Source organism: Euprymna scolopes, chromosome 42 (genome assembly GCF_053919585.1).
Source record: "Euprymna scolopes isolate OS-2025 chromosome 42, ASM5391958v1, whole genome shotgun sequence".
NCBI lineage: Eukaryota > Metazoa > Mollusca > Cephalopoda > Sepiida > Sepiolidae > Euprymna > Euprymna scolopes.
The window spans coordinates 10,297,998-10,322,549 of record NC_136523.1 but is presented as its reverse complement, the minus strand read 5'-3'; the positions used below and the strand labels follow the sequence as shown (position 1 = coordinate 10,322,549).

At 30.6% G+C, this 24,552-nt stretch overlaps 1 long non-coding RNA gene across 1 annotated transcript in view; it reads right to left on the bottom strand.

Moving 5' to 3' along the window:
• Window positions 1–18,511: 18,511 nt before the first annotated feature.
• Window positions 18,512–24,552, bottom strand: part of LOC145267201 (uncharacterized) — a 393,072-nt gene continuing 387,031 nt past the window's right edge. The window contains exon 4 of the long non-coding RNA XR_013864836.1: window positions 18,512–18,606. This is a non-coding gene — a long non-coding RNA (uncharacterized LOC145267201). The remainder of the gene's footprint in view (window positions 18,607–24,552) is intronic.

Sequence of the window (24,552 nt, the reverse complement as noted above, 5' to 3'; positions counted from 1 at the left end):
GTGTACATTTTGTTTTAGATTTTTACGATATATATCATTTTTTAATGTTTTTCCCCCTGTTTTCTTTAAGTATACCATCCTACTTTATCCTCATTCAGTTTATATTTATATTATTTTCAACTACGTTATGACGTTTTCTGTAATGAACATAAAGTTTGTTGAACGCTTTCTGAAAAGCATAACGATCTCGTATGAGACTTGATAACTGACAAAGAATATCACGACATTTGACCAAGCTCACTTTCTTACAATTTCAAACTCATTTATCTCAACGTCCGTAAATCATTAGTAGCCAACCCCACTGTGGATTGTAAACACAATCTTTTCATGCAAACACATCACGATAGGACGGGAATATCGATTTTGTGGACGGTTATTTCTGGTTAATCGATCAGAATTATAGCGGTTTTGCCTGCAAAGATAAAATATTTGCTAGAATCTACTGTCTTTTTTTTTCTAGTGTATCTTTCAGGCATCTCCCCGAAGCACAGCAAGTGCTCATCACTTCTAATCCGTTGAATTGATATACATCTCGATGTTGGAGTTGATGTATATTTTTATATTTCTTGCAGAAATTGGATGATATATAATATGTATTAATCATGTAAAGTGATCAACACTGATTAATAAAAACACGCAAAATACACACAGACACTAGTAATATATTAATAGTAAACGAAAATATCGATAACTAATTTTCTAAATGGAAATGTAGTTATAAGGACACATAAATAATGTTTTTTTTTAATATTAAAAATATTTTATTTATCCAAAACACTAAATTGTAACGCATTGCCGATGTAACGTGTGGTTAAATACAATGACCCCACAACTCAATATTCACTCTTCAATCCTGCAGTCCAATGCACTTCTGACAGCAATTGCTTCTGCCAAAAATAAGACACCCTTTCTCCCAAATACAGGCTTTTTGTAGGACAAAACAGTCCAAAGATATTTGCATACTCTTCCCATGATCTCTAGTCTATAAATAGACGCAGTGGCCATTCTCTTCTTTCTCTCTCTGAAGCGGGCGTTGCCAGTGGTAAAAGGTTTGCACGATTTTTTTTTTTTTTTTTTTTTACTACATAACGCAACTCTAAAACACTATTTAATATTAGCTGACCGTCTGGCATTGCCGGGTTTTACAATACGTTTAAACATGATATTGGTATTCATAAAGATTGAGTTTGTAGTAATATAGAATCAATATTTTATTGATTATTGCATATTATTAGAAATAATTTGCCTGGTAGGCAAATTCGTAAAAAAAAATACTTAAATAATAGTGATAGTGCCCTTCATCAATGCCCGCTCTTGCTTGTTTACAATATTATGTAAGCGGATATTTAGGCTTGACGATCTAAACCATAGTCTTATTTCTTCTATACATACAAAAGAAGAATTTTTGCAAGGGTATATTTCAAGTTACACAAGACAATGCATTTTCATGGGTTAGTTTAAGATAAACTATTCCCCTGTAAACATTTTTCTTTTATTTATAGGCAAAGAAACACTATTTTTAAACATAAGATGTTTTCTATTTTCGATATTTATCGGAGGCATTCCTGTACAAAATATAGCAATGAACACTTCCAGGCATATAAATTACTTTTTGTGAGAAATTTGAAATAAAACACAGGGTTCAGCCGTTAGGGACCACATCAGCGAGAAACTCACTCATACACCGTGATTTTTATTTAATAGTAGCAATAGAGATCTTGTGCTGGGTGTGTTCTAACGGACCGTAAGTTCGAGGTTCAATTTTCATTCAATTATTGCTAAAAATACAAAAATACTTACATTATGCAGCTTAGCTAAACACTGAGTCTAAGAAAGTTAAGGGAAAAAAAAGTAGATGAATATAAAGAAAGTTGAAACATAGTATATTTGGTTGACTTTAAACCCTTCCTGTCGAAACATTTGGATCGACATCCAGTCGATCAACTCATTATGTTTATTAAAATGCAATATTAGATTATATTTGAATGTAGGAGATTATATAATTATTTGGTACTGGTGCGTATTTAACCATACGTATCTCAGCATTCGCTCGGCTATGACCGGAACAGCTGGATTATGACGAGCAGAGCTCGGGTTTAGCTGCTGTATGACGCCGATCAGTCAATCAAAAATCTTTGAACCGTTTTTAAAATATTTCCTTATAATTATATGCCCCCCCCCAAACTTTTTGTTTATTCTAACCTTTTTCTTGACAGTTTTCATTTAAAAAATAGAAAGAAAAATAACATCAAATTATGAAAGGACGTTTTTTTTTTCTATGTTTTAAATTTAATTTGCTATTTTCATTAATGTAGCCTTGTTATGATTTCATCGTCGACGCTCGACATATTGCTGCCGTTGACGTCATGTTCTGGCTATAGCCGAGCGAACGCTGAGTTACGTCTGGTTCACAATATGCGTCAGTACCAATTATTTTTTCAATCAAACAACGTCGGTGTTTACAAGAGCCGGCGCTTGCGGTTACATGGTTTACGCAAGTTATGAGGTTGTTAGGTTTTGGAAGTAATTATATGGCATCTCACATTCATAAAAATAAATATAATGTTAATTTGCTCGTTTGGTTTTCATGATACATTACATCGTCCTAGCGAGCGAAATATCCTATCATTTGAGACATTTGACCGAGTTTATCGCTGTCGAATGACTAAGAAATAGCTTTACTCCACTCTCTGACATCGAAGTTGTTTGCATAGTCTGTGTAATTCGAGAGTGTTTCTTAAATATCACGCTGCGATTGCGAGAGGCAAGTCATTGCTTTGCAGGCGAGTGACTTGGGTTCCGAATCCTAAAACCATGCGTGTTTTTTTTTTCTGATGCGGCAAACAACAACGAAACCCAAATTCCGTAATTACTGGTTATTTATTAATACGAGCTGAGTACACACGGAAGCTTTTATAGATTATTATTAGTAACGTTGATTTCAGTCTTGGCTAAATACCGCAATAACTGAAAATGTTCTTATATACCGTAAACATCTTATTACATAATTTCTTTTGTAAATGGTACTTTAGAAAATACAGATATTTTTTTTTATATGGCCCGGGAGAAAAAGTTATAAATACTTTTTTTTTTATCTGTTGTTACGATATGAATAAAGAAATACAGAGTGTCTTTTAAATTAGAATAAAACGAAGAGTAACCCGGATTAAGATCCTAGAGGTTATTTTAGTAAAATCATATAATTCTCATCTGAAAGGGCTAATAGTTGTACAATAATTAAAAAGTAAAAAGAGGCAGTCTTGTTGAATTTAAAACAAACCTCACTACACAGACACAGCATATATATATATATATATATATATATATATATATATATATATATATAACGTGGGCTTTCGATTTCGAATCACGCTAGATTCAGCCACTCTGATGGATCGTAGACGAGGAAACATGTGTCAGTGGATAAAAACAAAATATTTATATTAATATATATATTTCTCTGCCTTTTCCAACTTGCTTTCAGGATGGTTAATTAATAAGAATATGAATGACGACCGTTAGATGAGGCAAATAATCTGAACGTGACAGTTAAAAAAAAAAAGATGTAAAGACACGGTGATGCCTGTATCCATATAAGATAAGGCCACAATCAAGAAACCCATGGACGTGCACTCAAATATGTAGCAAGACACAATGACATTAAACCACAATAACGGAAGAAAAATAATACCTAAACTGGAGGATCCAGAAAAAAAGTTCAAAGAAGATAGTTCATCTCTTTGAAACCCCTAAGTAACTATTTCAATAGAATAGAAGTACCTACAACCAGAGCCGCCTCCCCAATCTCCAAAAGGTATTTATACACACATTTACATACACACGAATATACACACACACACACATATATATATATATATATATATATATATATATTTCCGAAAGAGTGTTTTCCGCTTAAAACCTGATCTTCTCTGGATATAAAAACTATTGAAAATTTGAGAAAGTTGATTCAGGGATTGCAGTTGATTAAGAAACTAATACCACAACGATTCATTTATTTTCTAATATTAATTAAACTGCACGAGTAAAAATATATTAAAGCGTATATTACGACCGGAAAACGAAGGTGTATACATATATATATATATATATATATATATATATATATATATATATATATATATATATATGATTTTTCCACAGCAGAACCAATGTCGCAGCCCACAAGAGCCAAGAAAGCCAACAAACCGGTAGTCCAGTTTGTGGGCTGCGATATTAGTTCGGCTGTGGAAAATCATATATATATATATATATATATATATTCTCACACTTTCTGAACATACTATTGATTACTCGTAAGGTTAGCTTGTTGGGGTGACATCGTCCTTTCTAGTATACAAAATTCCTACTGGCGAGTCGTCGGCTAGGGTTAAAGCTGGTTTGATCTATCGTCCCTTGCTCGATATCAGGTAGGTTCTTTCCACTGTCGGATCTGTGCCGCGAGTTGCTTGATCTGTGCAAGTTAATAAACTTTCTTGTGTGTATGGCATGTTTGCTCAGTTGGTAGAGTGCCCGCCTAGCATGCAAGAGGTTCGGGTGTCAAATACTCAGCGCGGATATGTCTAACTGATGAGCCCAACTAAGTTTTGGACTTCCAGTTTACTGGCTGCGACATTGGTTCGGATGAGGAACATGATTATATATATATATATATATATATATATATATATATATATTCTCTCACACTTTCTGTATGTAAATATATATAGGTAAATATATATATATATATATATATATTTACATACAGAATGTGACCCTTTTATATGAAGCCCCATCACACTTAACAATTTAGCTCAAAGCCCCATTTTTCTTTAATAATTTTTATATCAGATGAGGGGGCCCCACTTTAAAGAAGATCTCTAATCTTCATTACCAACTGACACAACAAGGAAAAATACAAATTCTTTGTCCAACAAGATGGCGCTACATACCACACGTCTAACAGATCACTGACACGGGTAAATAACAGGTTTACGGTAGACAGCACAAAAGCAAAGATTTATTGGCACAACGTTCATCAGATTTTTTAAAAATTAAGTACAAAATGAATCAATAACTATTACATTTCGCATGTATATGTTTGGTGAGAGAGAGAGAGAGAGAGAGATACAGGCATAAAGATAGATAGACATGCAGACATAAATATGCATATATGTATAGATAGAAAAACACACATAAAAATGCATATACATATAAATAGGAAGACATACACACATTTATATATATATATATATATACATATCCACACATGTATATACATATATTGACATGAACGCATATATACATATATATATATGTGTGTATGTCTATATATATAGACATGCACACACATATATATATATATATATATATATATATATATATTCATGTATATATATGTATGTATGTCTCTCTCTATCTATATAGATATCTATATATATATATATACAGATTTATGTACATATATATACACATAGACGCATATATATATATACATATATAAAATGATAGATAAATATATACAGAAAAATTGTTTACTATAAACTATTTACGCAAATATTACGCATATATATATATATCATATACTATACTATATCTGCGTGAATATAATTACAGCTAGTTGTAAACTAAAGATGATCATTCACCCCCCAAAAAAATAAAACTAATTCTTTACAGAATATCCCAACGAGCTAGATCTTTTGCTGATTGATACGATACATCCATACATATACAACAACGTAATATTTTCTTTTATATTAATAGAAAAAATATTTTAATATGCCTATCAATTAACAACGAAACTTTATAGCACGTATGTAAATTTATATATATATATATATATATATATATTATATATATATATATACACACAGATATACACATATGTATATACCTAGAAAACTATATATAAACAAACCTATATACATGCATACATAAGTATATATATACATACATAAGTATATATAGATACATACATAACTATATATATATATAACTATGTATATATAACTATATATATATAACTATATATATATATATATAACTATATATATATATATATAACTATATATATATATATAACTATATATATATATATATAACTATATATATATATATAACTATATATACATAAATATATATTACTATATATATATATATAACTATATATATATATATAACTATATATATATATAACTATATATATATATAACTATATATATATATAACTATATATATATATAACTATATATACATATATATAACTATATATATATATATAACTATATATACATATATATATATTACTATATATATATATATAACTATATATATATATATATAACTATATATATATATAACTATATATATATATAACTATATATATATATATAACTATATATATATATAACTATATATATATATATAACTATATATACATATATATATTACTATATATATATATATAACTATATATATATATATATAACTATATATATATATAACTATATATATATATAACTATATATATATATAACTATATATATATATAACTATATATATATATATAACTATATATACATATATAACTATATATACATATATATAACTATATATATATATATAACTATATATACATATATATATATAACTATATATATATATATAACTATATATATATATATAACTATATATATATAACTATATATATATATAACTATATATATATATATTACTATATATATATATATATAACTATATATATATATATAACTATATATATATATATAACTATATATATATATAACTATATATATATATAACTATATATATATATAACTATATATATATATAACTATATATATATATATAACTATATATACATATATTACTATATATATATATATATAACTATATATATATATTACTATATATATATAACTATATATATATAACTATATATATATATATATTACTATATATATATATATATATATATATATATATATATATATTACTATATATATATATATAACTATATATATATATATAACTATATATACATATATAACTATATATACATATATATAACTATATATATATATATAACTATATATACATATATATATATAACTATATATATATATATAACTATATATATATATATAACTATATATATATAACTATATATATATATAACTATATATATATATATAACTATATATACATATATATATTACTATATATATATATATAACTATATATATATATATAACTATATATATATATAACTATATATATATATAACTATATATATATATATAACTATATATACATATATTACTATATATATATATATATAACTATATATATATATTACTATATATATATAACTATATATATATAACTATATATATATATATATTACTATATATATATATATATTACTATATATATATATATATATTACTATATATATATATATATATATATTACTATATATATATATATATATATTACTATATATATATATATATTACTATATATATATATATATTACTATATATATATATATTACTATATATATATATATATATTACTATATATATATATATATATTACTATATATATATATTACTATATATATATATATATTACTATATATATATATATATATATATATATATATATATATATATATTACTATATATATATATATATATATATATATTACTATATATATATATATATATATTACTATATATATATATATATATATTACTATATATATATATATATATATTACTATATATATATATATATATATATATTACTATATATATATATATATATATATATTACTATATATATATATATATATATATATATTACTATATATGTATATATATATATATATATATATATATTACTATATATATATATATATATATATATATTACTATATATATATATATATATATATATATATTACTATATATATATATATATATATATATATATATATATATATATATATATATATATATATATATATATATATATATATATATATATATATATATATATATATATATATATATAACTATATATATATATATATATATATATAACTATATATATATATATAACTATATATATATATATATATATTACTATATATATATTACTATATATATATATAACTATATATATATATATAACTATATATATATATAACTATATATATATAACTATATATATATATAACTATATATATAACTATATATATATATATATAACTATATATATATAACTATATATATAACTATATATATATAACTATATATATAACTATATATATATAACTATATATATAACTACATATATATATAACTATATATATATATAACTATATATATATATATATAACTATATATATATATAACTATATATATATACATAACTATATATATATATACACATAACTATATATATATATACACATAACTATATATATATATACATAACTATATATATATATACATAACTATATATATATATACATACATAACTATATATATATCTATATATCTATAAAAACAGAGATGTGTGTGCCACAGACGATTTCTGATTGGTTAATCCAATAATCACATCTCCTAAAAAACAATGGTTTCTACGCTCTTACCTTTACCATAAAATACTATGGCTTTATTTATTGTCCATCTTGGAAGGGTTTAATTTTATAATAACTTGTTATTCACAAATTAAAAAAATACGAAACTAAACTACACGAAATCAAACGCTCCGACAAACTTAATAGTAGTACTAGCAAGCACACACGCACACGTTCACTACCGTCACGTTGTTATGGCAACCAAACAATGTTTACAAAATGTCTACGCACGTTCGTAGACATTTTGTAAACATTGTTTTTAAAAAATAAAAAATAATACTTCTATTATGTTTTAAACGACTGTAATAGTTTATTTTGGAAGTATATTTCATAAAGAAAATTGACAACCCACTTTAAAAACAGAAATTACGAGTTTTATATATTTTATTCGCAGTTTTTTGTTGACTCTTCTGGCGGCCATGTTGTAAGCCCTAACGGTATTTTTGGAGATTACCCAAATAAATGTTATCAAAGGCAAGATAAGTTACTTTTCCACCAAACTGGATATATTTTTCGTGTTTTTATTCAATGTAGCATATTTATTCAGCTCGAAAAACGGGTTTGTATTACTGTACACATAAATTCGAAAAAGTTGTCAAAAACCAAATATATAACAAATACATGTTATCAAAGGCAAGATAAGTTACTTTTCTACCAAACTGGATATATTTTTCGTGTTTTTATTCAATGTAACATGTTTATTCAGCTCGAAAACCATACGGTGTTTACCGATGTATTGGAAAATTCAAGATGGCGCCTCACTCCCTCTTTAACACGGTAAGTTTGGGAAAAGGTGTTATAAATAAAAAACTAGAAAAAATACTATTAAAAACCCGCCGAATATATGTCAACCTATGTCACGGTAACATATTGAGCGAGTTTTTAACAGTATTTTATTCAGTTTTTTATTCAGTTTTTTATTTATAACACCTTTTCCCAAACTTACCGTGTTCAAGAGGGACTAAGACGCCATCTTGAATTTTCCAATACATCGGTAAACACTGTATGGTTTTCGAGCTGAATAAACATGTTACATTGAATAAAAATACGAAAAATATATCCAGTTTGGTAGAAAAGTAACTTATCTTGAGGCCAAAAAAATAAATTTTCAGGGGTCATAATAGGGGTCAAAGTTTAAAAAATTACCCCTTTTTTTTCTCAGCATACACCTCCAAACACCCGGGCAACGCCGGGCACCCATGCTAGTATACATATATATATATATATATATATACATATATATACATTATTTATATGCGTGAGTAGTAGTAGTAAAAGTTCAAGGGTTATGAATGCTCCTATTTCCACATCATCGTTTTCCACAAACAACATGGAATCTATCATTCCATTTTTTTTTTTACAAAACTTATACAAAAAAGGAGTAAATAATTATAAACTATCAGAACGCTTTGCGTGAAATCCTTAGGGTTTTAATGATATATGAATGCAAAATCGGAATCGAGCCAAAGCAATCAATCTTATCTTCCGAAGACTAAAATGAATGTTTAATCGAGAAACTGTTCAATATACATTGATAAGCATGAGGACTTTGCTTGCACTTTTGGACACAAACCATTTTATTGTAATCTACGTGCGTTTTTGTATATTTTTTATTAATACATATATATTTGTGCCCACGTATACATAACTTACTATTAACGCATAAAATACATACGCTAATTCATATACACTTATACATATATGCAAACAAATATATATATATATATATATATATATATATATATATATATATATATATATATATATATATATATGCACACGAATATATGTATACACAAATTGACCCACGTATTTATATATACGCGTATATGTACATATGTACGCATACACAAACACGCACATATATATTTAAATGCAAACATATGTACTAATATATATGAGTATACATGTATACTAACATATATAGTATATCCATATATATGTATATACATATATATGTATACTCATATATATATATATAATGTATATAAATATATAATGTATATACATATATATATATGTATACTCATATATATATATATCACTACTTCATTTACTCACATAAAATTAATATACGAAAGTATAGATTGATGCGTAAACTTTAAGTATTCACGTCAAAAGTGCTCAATACGTAGGTAGAGCTAGTTAGTAATTTATAAAATATATATGAGGATTAAGCTACACTGAATATTCAGCGTTTTATCCAATATAGGATTCGTCAGGCTTATGCACGAATTGTATGGTTGTTTCTCGTTTTATATGGTCCTCTTCTGTTGAGGATTTTAGTTAGCCAGTAAGCTTCTAGTATCCACCGCGCCCCTTTCTATCAGCCAATGGGGATGCATTTTATCGAACAAATGATCTGTTTTAGAACTAGGTTAGTGGTTTAAGGCAGATACTTTCCTTTCTTTATATATAAATATACATATGTGTACATACATATATGCACATATATATACATATATATATATACATACATATATGTGTGATCGTTTATGTATATTCATGTTTATTTAATTCATTTCTTTTTTATTTTCTATTGTTTTTGTTAGTTTAAACGCTGTTTTGTATCGCTATCCTAGAGTAAGTTTTATTTTGTGAACAGTTATTTGCTATTTCTCTTCTACAGTTTAATAGATTTGGGGTTCTTCAAAGTACAGGACAGCAAATTTTTTATGAAGGCATAATTTACATGGGTCGTCTAAATTCCTACACGTGGTAGCTTGTCTTATTATTTTCCATTGTACTACCGGCGAATGCCCGTTTTCTTAGAATTTCCAGTATTTATTCGCTAGTGGTGTTTTTATTGTTGAATGTACTTTGTGGTCATAGTATCGGGTTGTGAAATATACGGATGTCATGCCTACGTATTATTTCTTGTTATTCGGGTTTTCTTTCGCAAATATTTTTGCTTGATAAACTACGCTTTTTTTTGACATTTATTTTGAACTGGGCAAAGTGTGTGGTGTCTACAGTTGCATTTATCTTGTTCGTTATTAGTATTTTTATTTATGGTATGGTTGTTATTGTCCGGTGTTGGTTTGTTATTATTATTATTATTATTATTATTATTATTATTATTTCTGCTAGTGTTGGTTTTATTTTTGCGTGGTGTCTACTTTTTTATTTTTTGTTTTGTTGTTGTTTACATTGTTGTTATTTTGTATATATCGACAATCTACAAGCATTCTTATAATTTGTCTGAATATAACAAAAAAACACCGCGTCTGCAAACACACCGCCGAGTCAACCTCAAAATCGAGTAGACTCAACATCAAGTACACAACATCGTCTTACCATCAACGCTTACCTTGTGAACTCGGAGTACGGGCAATTACCATATACACAAAACAAAATCACTGAAAAAAATTACCTAAGTAAGAGTAAGTATAGTGAGTAAACGCTGCATAAAAGGAAGGTTAAATGTATTACCCACTTGCCAGGATTCGAACATAAAATCTTCTTATCCGTAATCAGACACGTTATCTATTGCGCCACAAGTCCTGCACGTATGCCGAAAAATGTTACCGCGACTGTTTACAGACAGGGTTAAATTCTGTTTACATGGGTAAGTAACTTTGTTTTAACTTTTTTTTTACTATTAGGTTGAATAGATAGTTATTGCGGGATTTTAATTTAGATTTTAAATTATGTATTTTCAAATAACTTTTCTTTACGATATTTTCACTTTATATATAATTGATGGTCGTTTTCGCTTTATCTAATCCTTTAAATTACAATCGTTGGAAACAATTATGTCTAAGAACGTGTAATATTATAAAATATAATATTACACGTAATATTATATATTACACGTGGAATATAATATAATATAATTATTATAAGAACGTGTAATACAAGATGGAGAAAATCAAATTCGGAACAATTTTATCTTAACTGAAGCTAAGCCGAAAAACTGCTGAACCAGCTCGCAATATCAATAAACATGTGACCCAGAAAAAGCTTATGGAAACACAGCACAATTCTACTTTAAGATATTTCCAAGCGAAGACGAGTCTTCAAGATGATGAGCGTAGTGGTCACCCATCAGATATTGACTAAAATCAATGAATAGCCTTAATCGAAGTTAATAAACCCACAACTATTCGAGAAATGTGTTGGGGACAGGGCGGTCTGCCGTGTTTTAGACGATCCCGTCCCCATGTGTATGATGGTGAAATTGTTGTATTTAATGGTAGAGAAATTGAAAAGGCGAAAGGTTGCATAATGAAGACGAAAATATACCGTTATATATCAACGAAACAAATGCAATTTATTTGCATAAATATATACAGGAAAGAGGATAGAAAATGATTAGGAAGAATAAGAGTTCATTGAGATATGAGTAACGTTACTTGCGAGAGGCTGGCGGTAGCCAGGAGCATTGTGGTGGCCCATTGCCACCGGACCGGTGTTTGTCACATCTTGACTGTTTGGGCATTCCGCAGAAAAAGAGAGTGAATTAAGAGAAACAGGAAGTGACGTAGGTAGGTCGCTCTTCTGAGTTAAAGGGCGATAATTGAGTAAGGCTGAGAGTGTTCAACTCCCACAAATGCTTCTTAATTAAACGTAGCGCATGCGACGATTTAAAACCACTTAAGGAAACAAGGGAAGAACAAATACGTGATGAATGGGTGCCTCTTGGGTAGAACGACAACCAAAAGAAACGCAATAATTAAGTGCCATCTTCCCTTCGTTTACATGCGAAGATATTAATAGCATAGAAAAGGACTTTGTGTGGCTTAAATATTGACTTAGATGTTATCATCTTAGATGTTATTCTTACAAGGTTTTGATTGTGACTAAGAATGCAACTGTTAATTGCTTACAAACAACTACTATAAATAAATTGCTAAGCTTGTACATTTAGCAGATGTTTCTGAGCCATAATTTTTTTGAAGTTCGATAAAGTTCATGAAATAGAGATGATGATTACATTGTCTCCAACGTTGTAACGGTATCTCTGAAATGAATAGGGAAGTCTTAATCCTCCACATAATGCAATTTGCGTTTTATTTTCTTTTGTTTAATTTTATATACAGACACATTCATGGAAGTGAAAAAGAAATCAGCAATAACAATTAAAATATAACATGATTTTATTAGGCTGGTGCGTAAAGAAATTGAACGTGAAACAATGACATCAGTTTTACACCAACCTAATAACACGACACATTATATTTTAACTTTTAGCTTATGTCTGTAAAACATAGAAGCCTCTCAATCGTGACAAAATACGCAGAGAAATAGAAATAGCCAACGTGCTCGTTTTAAAATATTGATAGGCCTATATTCGGGGATATCAATCGTATAGGTTGTTGCAGCAAATTTTCCCTTTGGGTCGTTTCGTCATTTGCTGATGAGAAAGGCCAGAAATAGAAAGCATAAAAAGGTATGAAAATGCCTAAAGTAACAAAGACTAAACACATGCAAAACCGATTTCTTACATGAATTGCATTTATAAGATTGTGTTTGTCTAAGATCTTTCACAGTGGCAGAAGGCAAACATCATACACTTATTACGAGATATGCATATGTTTATCTATACTAAATATAAAATTCTAAATGTATATTTATTTATTTATTTATTTATATGCGTGTATATACAAATAACACTTCGGAAAGGATGCACAAAATTGAACAACTCTTTTCCCCGGAAGGTGTGGTTATCTTGATTGTATATATCTATATATGATTTGCGACGAACAACGCTGAGTCACATAAAAAAGCCCGAAATAATTGTTTTTGGGCCGTTTTGTGCAATTGTCTAAAAAGTTACCTGCCCATATCGGAATTTAACACTGGCTGTATAGAGTCGCGGTGACATCGTTCGGCATACGGACAGAACTTGTGGCGCTATCGATAACGCGTCTGACTACGAATTAGAAGATTCCCGGTTCGAATCATGGCAAGTCCGTAATAATTTTAACCATCATTTTATTGCCCGAGAAAAGACCACATGATTCCATTTCCGTTTGATAAAAACCGGTTATCTATTAATTTTCCAGACCATCTACTTAGGCAGTTGTGTACAAATCCCAAGAGCTATAGTACATTTCTATTACGTCTGAACGTGAGGACATGTTCAAGGAACGAAATCGGAGATGCGCTGCTGTACAACTCATGCGTCCTGCCGATCAAAGTTATGACAACAGGGCCATTGCTATTAACTAAAAATGCATTGCCTGATTGCCACAGAAAACAAGGAACGTCCACAGGGAGAGAAAGCAGTTTTCGTTCAGGATTATCGTCTTTAGCGTGGTTTCATGTGAGGGGGAAACCATGCCATATGTGACTTGCTGGACTACTTCGTTTGGTCATACGGCGAAAACATCACAACATAACTTTCCACTCCAAAGCCAGCCGGATCCCCGCTATCCACGAGTATTCGCCGAGCTCATGCCGGCGCTTGTGAAATAAAAGCCATGCATCCAGTTCCGGAACCCATCGACACAGTGATTGAGGCTTAAAGCGACTACGTTGAATAGATGCCAGCTCTACTAAATAATCAAGTTTCTGATTTGATTTTTTCAATAAAAGTTAAAAAAAAAAAGCTGTATTGTTATTTTCTGTATGCCGCAAACTTTGTTCTACCCTGATATTTCTTCGCGGCACATCACAACAATTATTACAGGGTCCACTTGTGTACCATCACACATCGGTTGATATCCATTGGGTTAAAGTTATGTAATACTTGTAACAGGTTCTATATCGTTTTACGTGGTTGGGTGTTGCAAGAAATCGATGCAACGCGTGGATGTACATGAATTTCGAACTGTTGTCGCTAATATGCGAAATAGTTCAAGAGAATCTAGGTTCAGCGGTTCGATGCAGCATTTGTCTTCTAGCTTTCGAGTCGGTGATTAATGCTGGAGATTTCTCTTGAATAGCTGTCAGCTCTACTACATAATCAAGTTTCCTGATTTTTTTTTTCAATAGACAGTTTAAAATAAAGCTGTAGTGTTGTTTTCTTTAGGGGTAGACTTTTATCGTTACAGCCTGTAGATATGTAATTAGGAGAAAACAGTAAAGAAAGTACACCAAATGCGAGATATCGACTATAGGATAAATGACAAAAAGAAATTATCGTTGGAAGAGATATAGAACAGTAAAATTGGATTATAATAATGGAAATCGCCCAAAAAATATACAGGAATAACTAAAATGTCTCAGGGAATACCTCATGTATAAAGGTCACTATATAATAAACAAAATAAATATTAGTACGAGAAAATGTTTCACAACCTTAAGTGAAATATATATATATATATATATATATATATATATATATATATATATATATATATATATTATTTTAATTGGAATTCATTATTGAGATGAGTATTATTTATTGTAGAGTCGAAGAAAATGAAGGGAGGAAGCGCCCACGTGTCTGCGCGTCATGCCTTACCTTGGAACGCTCCTACGGTGTGCGTACGTGCATGGCCGAAACATGAAAGAAATTCCAAAATGGCACCGTCCTCATCTTGTAGATTGTGCGATCATCACTTGGCCCCACGTGACCGTTCTTTGGCTGCTGATTGGCCGAGGACGAACGCCGGAAGGATAAAGGGAGCGTGTTTGGAACATGAGGGTGTCTTTTCTAGGATCGACGTCAGTGTGATCGTATCGGTGAACTGCTGCAGCTTTAAGAGTACTTTAGTGTGTGTGTGTGATTTTTTGGGACTTGCTCGTCTGCTGACCTTACAAGACTTTCTTTTCTGCTGATTCTACAGAACCTGCCCTTCTGCAGAACTTGGAACAAAACTTCAAGCCTTTTCTTTCTTTTCACACGTAATCGCCTAAAAAGGTAGAATCCGACTTACTTATGAAACGGCTTTATTTATATTAATTTATTTACTGCGGACTATTTTTTCATCTTTATTAGTTGTTGTTTCACGACGTTTTGGCCAAGTATTCCCCCTGGCCTTCGTCGGGTGGTAACCGTGATGGATAGGAACTTCGAATCTCCTAACTGCATTCTTAGTAATCACTGCCATCCGTAGTTGCTTTCGTCTCACCACGTTTTGGCCAATTAAGCGGTTTCAATCTTACCCAAAGCCGGCCAGAGGCTTACTTGGCCAAAACGTGGTGAGACGACAACAACTATGGATGCCAGTGATTACTAAGAATGCAGTTAGGAGATTCGAAGTTCCTATCCGTCGCGGTTACAACCTGACGAAGGCCAGATGAATAGTTGACCGAAACGTCGTGAAACAACAACTAATAAAGATGAGAATAATCATCCCCAATAAATAAATTAACTTAAGCGGAATAATAACGTATTTTGTTATTTCGTCTAAGGTCGGTAAAGCCGCTTTACCTGACATAGCCATTACTATTATTAAGCAATCTATAGAGACATCTGTAATACAGTAATAGTAAGACCAAATAGATGGAAGCAAAAAAACAGCATTATAAATTAACAATACATTAGAAACAAACATTAATGTGGATAAAAGAACGGACATGCGTAAGTCAGCAGCAGCCAAGTTATGCAAATGATTGAGCTGTCTACGGGATGATGTCTCAGCGAGGAAGAAAGAAAAAATATAAAACGAAAATGTGACCTGATAACGAAAAGAAATAGATGGAAATAAACGTTTTACACACGTGGCCATTTATGTAACGGAAAAAAATGTGTCTTGAGCCTAGCCAGACAAGGATACCACGTTTTCGATACTGTGAAGTCTGGTTAAGCACATTTGAGTGCGAAATTAATTTGGAACAAGTGGCATGGCGTTATGATGAAAGAACCTGTAAATAAATGTAGGAGGTTTAAAGTGAATAAAAAGTAAACCGAATTTTTACCTATCTTTGTATTCTTTGCGACTGCTTCTCGTACTGCGCGTGGATGCCAAGTCTTGATACGTATCAGATACATTACAAATGAAGAAAACCTTCATTCCGCATTAATTAGTAATAAGTTGGCCATTGTAACGTTTCAGCTTTATAAATATATTAGTTACGCGAAAGACTAAACTAGAAAAATATTAATGCACACCAAAGAATTACGAACGTAGTTGACGAATAAGCATAGTAAATTAACAGAACACTAATGAGGACGAACAAATATATATTAAGCTTTCTTCATTTTTTTTTGCAAACCTGCCGCCTTATCTATATATATATATAAGCGAAAATGTATGTGTGTATGTATGTATGTACGCTTTTCCTCGCTGTCCACAAAAGGCTTCTTTCAGAGAAGCGCTCGCTCGCTTCACAACTTCTTAAAACTTTTTATATCATCTATAAATTGTAATATCTCACACTTAAACACGGAGCTCGCCTGTCTATTTTATTTTATTGACTTGCAAACGTTAATTTATTCCACATTTCCCGCATCGGCACGCGTTACATTCGGTATAAACAAAAAGCGAAACTCGACTCTAATAACAGGCCCAGAGCCAGTGAACGTTTGTCGACTTCGTCATATCAGACGGGGGAGCGGGTTTTTAAAAACAAACAAACCGATTTATTGACCTCATTAAAAACTGTCCCGCACAAAATGCTGACTGCTGAATACCTATCGCCGTCACGTCAATCAAAAACGCGCACCTGTTTTTTTCACACTTGACTATTTTCCAACTGCGCATCGTCAAGGCTTTGTTTTTTTTCACGGGCACCTGTATTTTTCACACACACCTGAAAACACCCGGGCAACTCCGGGTATCCCCTCGCTAGTTCATCATAAAGCTAAAAGAATGACATAAAAAGCAACTGTAAATGTACATATCTTTATTGACGCGTACAAAAATTGGCGGGAGATTTTTGCCTATGTCTGTAAAACATAAATCTTTATATTAGAATAAATCGGACGAGAGAAAATAAAATATATTACCTTTTTGGTTTAATATATCGGTAGGCGTGTTTCGACAGACAGGAATAGGATAAGTTGTTGCAGCGAATTCCCGTTGGGACCAAGTCGTCATTTGCTGATGAGATAGAACAGAAATAGCAAGTCTATAAAGGTTCAGAAAGAAACGTAAGAAAGTCTAAAAACATGACAAGTTTTTTTTTTTTAAACAAATAAAGATAAATGCGTCTGTTTTATACAATCAGTTACAGGACAGTGAGAAAAGACAGACACCTTACTCTTTATTCAAGATACGGTTACAATTACGTCAAATAAAATGAGCATATTACTATTATATATGCATTGTAAAATCTTTCATTGCGAATATATATATATATATATATATATAATCCCCGAAACAGTGTTTCATGGTAAACAACTGATGATCCCTTGAAAAATAAATTATTGGTATTATAGTAAATTCGAGAGCGAGTTGATGCAGTGATTGCAGGTGAATAAATGACTTACTGACTAGATGGTTTTTTAACGAATGATAAAAAGTATTTTTTGTATAGTTTTAAAGGTTAAAAACTTCCAAGACATATATATATATATATATATATATATATATATATAGTCTGCAATAGTTGGCAATGCTCTGAATGCATCTTCCACCTTATTTCTTATAGCTTTAATTCGTTAAAACATATACATTGTATTTATTTACTTACGCTATAATCTTCTGTTGTGTAAATTGCAGGGTTTTTGCTAAAGAAAAGGATATCAAGTAGTTGACATTTCGTCCAGCACCGCATTCAGACATCGTGTTGTCGTGATGTAGTTGAACGCAGAAAATGGATTGATCTGGGTATTTTCTTTTCTACTTGTAGAAAAAAGTGTTTCTCTTGTATGTTTAAATTTTGACAATAAGGTTGAATATCAGCAGTTATTTTATCTATGGCAAAACATATTCGAAAGTAAAAAAATCATTGATTGTTTGATCTATACAACAAAATCCTACTTTCGAGGTCCGGATTTAATGAATACTGACTCGGGTAAACTTTATAAAAATATCATAATCACAAGGAAGAAAGTCTAATAGCTATATATTATTTATCTGACACTTTCTGGGTGTCTTTCTGTCCGTTCTACTTTTTAGGAGAAACTTCGAATCTCATATGTCTGAATTTTATAAGACCCTTTGTAATGATCATGTGGGGTCAACTAAGTATTATGGGATCCGTTTGATGTAGAGTTTGGTCTTAATGTTTCACTTTTTATTTTAAGGTACCGTGTCTATATGGTTGAAATTTTGTATACAATTTTTGTTATATGTAGTAACGACCTAAGTATGTTGTTTTTTCCATGTTCTGTTAATATTTATTAGGTATTAGATTCCGCAATAAGATTTTCGCTTTTGTCAAAAACTATTAGTTAATTTGATTGAACTCTGATATAGGCGTTTGTCTATAATAAGGAGCTGCGTAATTACTATTACTTTTTGAGGTCAATAAATAGATGCAAACATGTTTAGTGTTCAAGAGAAAAATGAGAATAGGTTTAAGCCCTTATATAAAATTACAATTAAAAACAATCTATGTGTACAGTAATACAAACCCGATTTAAGTCCTTGGCTATCAAAATGTATAAAATTACAATTAAAACATATTTTATTTTGTAGAGCTAAAATGCATTACATGTTTTATCACTACACTTCCAGAAGAGAAGAAGCTAACACTACGGAATTTTTTCAGAAGAATATATGATTTGAGTAATTCTCTGGAAGCCATTTTATATTTGAACCGTCACTAGTTGATCAAAAGCAGTGTATTATTTAATCAAATGTATACAATTATTTGGACCGGGTTTTAAAAGTTGGACTTTTAAGTTTATTATCAAGTTTTACGTATTTTATTTTATTAAAACTCAATCAGCGCTTCTAAGGAACAAAAATATTAGCGTGAATACCGCGTGACCAAACGCACCATTCCGGTATTTGGAAAACAACAAACGGGCTTATGCTTGCTGATTCTCTGTCCCAAAAACCATATGGCAAAAAGAAAAGAAAAAGAAAGGGATACTGAAGATGGAGGTTTCTTTCGAAATATCTTTATGAATTTCAATATAAATTTCAAACAAAATAAAAATATGTTTATTTTGTAATAATACGTTGTTTTGTGCCTCAAACGTATATATTACGCATTTTATTTTATCCAATTTTTATTTGTTATCGCTGTATCTGTTATTTACAATACACTAAAAAATTATGTAAAATAATATTTAATTGAATGCAGTAGTTGGTATCATGTTGAAGTATTTTAATAAACGAAAAATCAGCTGAAAAAACACATCTTAATCTTTTATTTATTATTGCTTATTTGCTTTTGTTTATTCAGTATGACAGCATCTTGCTAGAAGGGACTGGAGAAATTAGTAATGTTCTGTCTTACGTTGCAATTGAAGAGAAGAAAGTATATTAAGGCTAGATATTACTAATTTTAAAATCGTGTTTTTATTACAAACCTCGTAACGCTATGAACGAATAATATAAAATACTTCTGTATTGTGAGTAGTATTTTGTAGTTCTCGTGAATCCTTGAGTTTAGTGGTAAAGGATGTTTACTTTTTTAATACAATGTAAATATTTCCTCCGCCACTTGTATGATTTCCAAGTATTTGAAAATGTTGAATAACATCTTTTTCAGTAATTTTTGAGTATCTCTACTAGCTAAGATAAATAGTTTTTGCAGTTTTAACAAAATAGCTACGATAATATCAAAGCTTCTCCTTTCACTCTACATAATGGCAATATCAATATGTTGCTTTGTGGACTTTCAGCAAGTTCTGCTACCTCGTTTGATTACGCTAATTTGCAGTAAAGGGTAGATTTGATCATACAATGAAATAAGCGAGTTTGCTATTGTGGAGACTACTTAGCTTTTACTGTTTTCGAGATAATCTGTACATTTACTGATGAAGCAGCATATGTTTGTATTTAATCTATATATATAAAAGCGAAAATGTGTGCATATATACATATATATGTATATTTGGATGTCTGCTAAAAACTTTCGACAGTCGCGACGAAAATTCACAAACTCGGTATCATATGGAAGCTCCATTCTTTGCTCGAAAAATATCGAAATATTGGCCAAAAAACAAACTTTTTCACCACGAAATCGAAATTTTCGACAGGGGAGGGTAAACAAAAACGGTCCTCTCGTGACAATGACCGATTCTACGCATGCGTCAGATGACGTAGTGATCTGATTTACTTTAAATAGTTGAAAAACCGAACAAACTTCATGTACATCGAGTTATCTCAGTTGGATAAGGCCTTGGTTCATTATCTAAACGTTTTGGGTTCGAATCGTGGTGCGAGATGTTTTTTTTTCGATTTTTTTAAATTTTAATATCGAAACAGGCTTTTTTAATCCATTTTTAACGTGTTCGTTTTGTCTGTTTTCATCGTTCGTTTGCCTTACGTTAGTTTTTTGTGTTTTTTGTCCGCTTAAGTGTTAACGTTATTTTTTTTTACTCCGCTTATAACAAACAAACCTACGTCTTCCGGCCTCGCACCTGTCAATTTGGTTCTTAAATAAATTCAAACATCTTTCACTAACTCATTCTGGCTGGCCGATTTTATTTTCAAACTTCGCCTCAGGGCTTCGAGTTCGATCCCCCCGGGTTCTTTTTTATTTAACACCACACACACCTCCAAACACCCGCTAGTATATAATTAAAACGGCTTTATGGTAAGAAATAAATACGGCAAAACTATCCTGTGCTGTATTTATTTTTTCGTGCTTATAATTTGGTTAAAATGTCGAACTATACGCGAAGTTGAAGCAACACAAAATATACGAATCATTAACATGTTCTATCTCTTTCTCGTTTTTTTTCTCTCTTTAACTACTCATCTACCTTTTTTTACATGAAGGTCACCACTTTTCAAGGTCCGGAAGCCACTCGGGGATAAGGGTTATTGAATGTACAGTAATCAATGGGATGGTATTGTAGTAATCGTTAGTATTGGAGATTTGATAAAGCGGCTTACTTAATGGGTGGTTAGTCAGAAATTTGTTTATGTTGGACTTGAAGACATCCAAGTTTTAGTCAGGTTGAAAACAGGCAAATGAAAGAGAGTTCGCAAGCGTAAACTTCTAAGAAAGAAGCTTTGTTCAGCCACATAATTACATCAGGAGATTATCTATTAATATCCCCATTAATTTACGTAACGTTAACGCAACACAAAAATTAACAACAACAAATAATTATTAGTTGAAATGAAAGTTAATCCTTCTTTCTCTGTATGTTACTTGCCTTTCTAGTTATATACCAGGTGGATGGATAACATTTTCGCCCTCAATAATTCCATTTTCGTTTGATGAAAACCGTTTTGTTTTTTATTTCATTTGGGAGACCACTACTCTTAGGTCAATGTTGTACAAATTACAACGGGGATAGGAACCTTTTGTTATGTCCGAAAGAGACACAACGTACAATGAGCGAGATGAAAGATGCAGCGCTCTACAACTCCTACTCGTTATCGATCCAAGTTTTTCTTTAATGAAACGATTTTATTGTTTCCCCCGGGAAAATTTTATAGCAAGTTCCACTTTCGCTAATAGTTTACTTCACCATGTGCAGCTGCCATCGCGCAAAGGCAGCACGCGTACCACAGATTTAACCGACATAAATCCAGTTCAAACATACAGAAGTATATAGAAGCCAGAAGTAACTGTAAGTAAGAAATAGCGACAGCTAAGAGAGAATTTGCTGAAACCACCCAAAAACGCATCTAAGCTCAGAAATTAGGAACCCGTGACTTCTGGAAAATCTACAACAGTGTAGTAAATAATGGGCAATCAACAAATCTCTCACTACCCAACAATCATGAAGTTGTTTGCTCAGTAACCGTGAAGACTAACATGCTTGCCAGTTGGTTTGCCTCCAACTCCACACTAGACCCTGTTACCAACCCTCTCGCAGACTTTCCTATGTGGACAGATACCATCCTAGACGATCTGAAAATCATCCCTTCTCAGGTGCATGCCATTATAAAAAATCTTGACACTGCAAAAGCAGGTGGACCTGATCTCATGCCGGCTGTGCTATTAAAAAAGTGCTCCGCCGAAGTAGCTCCAATCCTCTCCAAACTTTACAACAGATGCGTTAATGAATCTTACTTTCCTGCTTGCTGGAAAACTGCTTTTGTTGTACCAGTTTTCAAGAATTCTGGCGAAAGAACCGACCGAGCAAATTACCGCCCCATTACCATCCTCCCACTTTTTGCCAAAATATTTGAGTCCATAATTAATCAAGCTCTAGTCCATCACCTTTTAGATGCTAAACTTCTTACCGACCAACAATATGAATTTAGGCAAGCCCGTTCGACAGCAGACATTCTAACTGTAATCTCTGAGAGTATATACCATTGACTTGACAACTCAGGGGAGGGTAGAGCGGTAGCTCTAGATATATCTAAGGCTTTTGACAGGGTATAGAACCGAGGTCTTCTCAGGAAAATCAGAATATACGGTATCACTGGAAGAATTCTTAACATTATTAAATCCTTCTTAGATAAGAGAAAAACCCAGGTTGTTCTCAGTAGCTGTACATCTAAACAATATGATATAAATGCGGGAGTGCCTCAAGAGTCTATACTTGGACCTCTCATTCCTAATATTAATAAATGACCTCCATGACAAAATTGTCTGTGAGATGCTGGTGACAGCACGCACTATAACAGACACGACAGGAAAACAAATGAACACATATCTAAAGAAAGGCAGAAAAACTAGACGATAACCTTCAATCTGTAGTGGAATGGGGGGGAAATGGATGGTCACATTCAATGCTGCCGAACTAAACTTGTTTCGTTCAATAACTACAAGAAACCCTCTCTACAACCAATAGCAATGGCCAAATACTCTTTATCTGGAAGCACATCTTTTAAAATCCCTGGCTTAACGTTAACAGGAAACATGAGTTGGAAAAATTGCATTGAGAGTATTGCCAGGACCGGTACGAAAAAGATAGATTCTCTTTCTCGTACTAGAAAGCTACTGACCCCTGAAAGTAT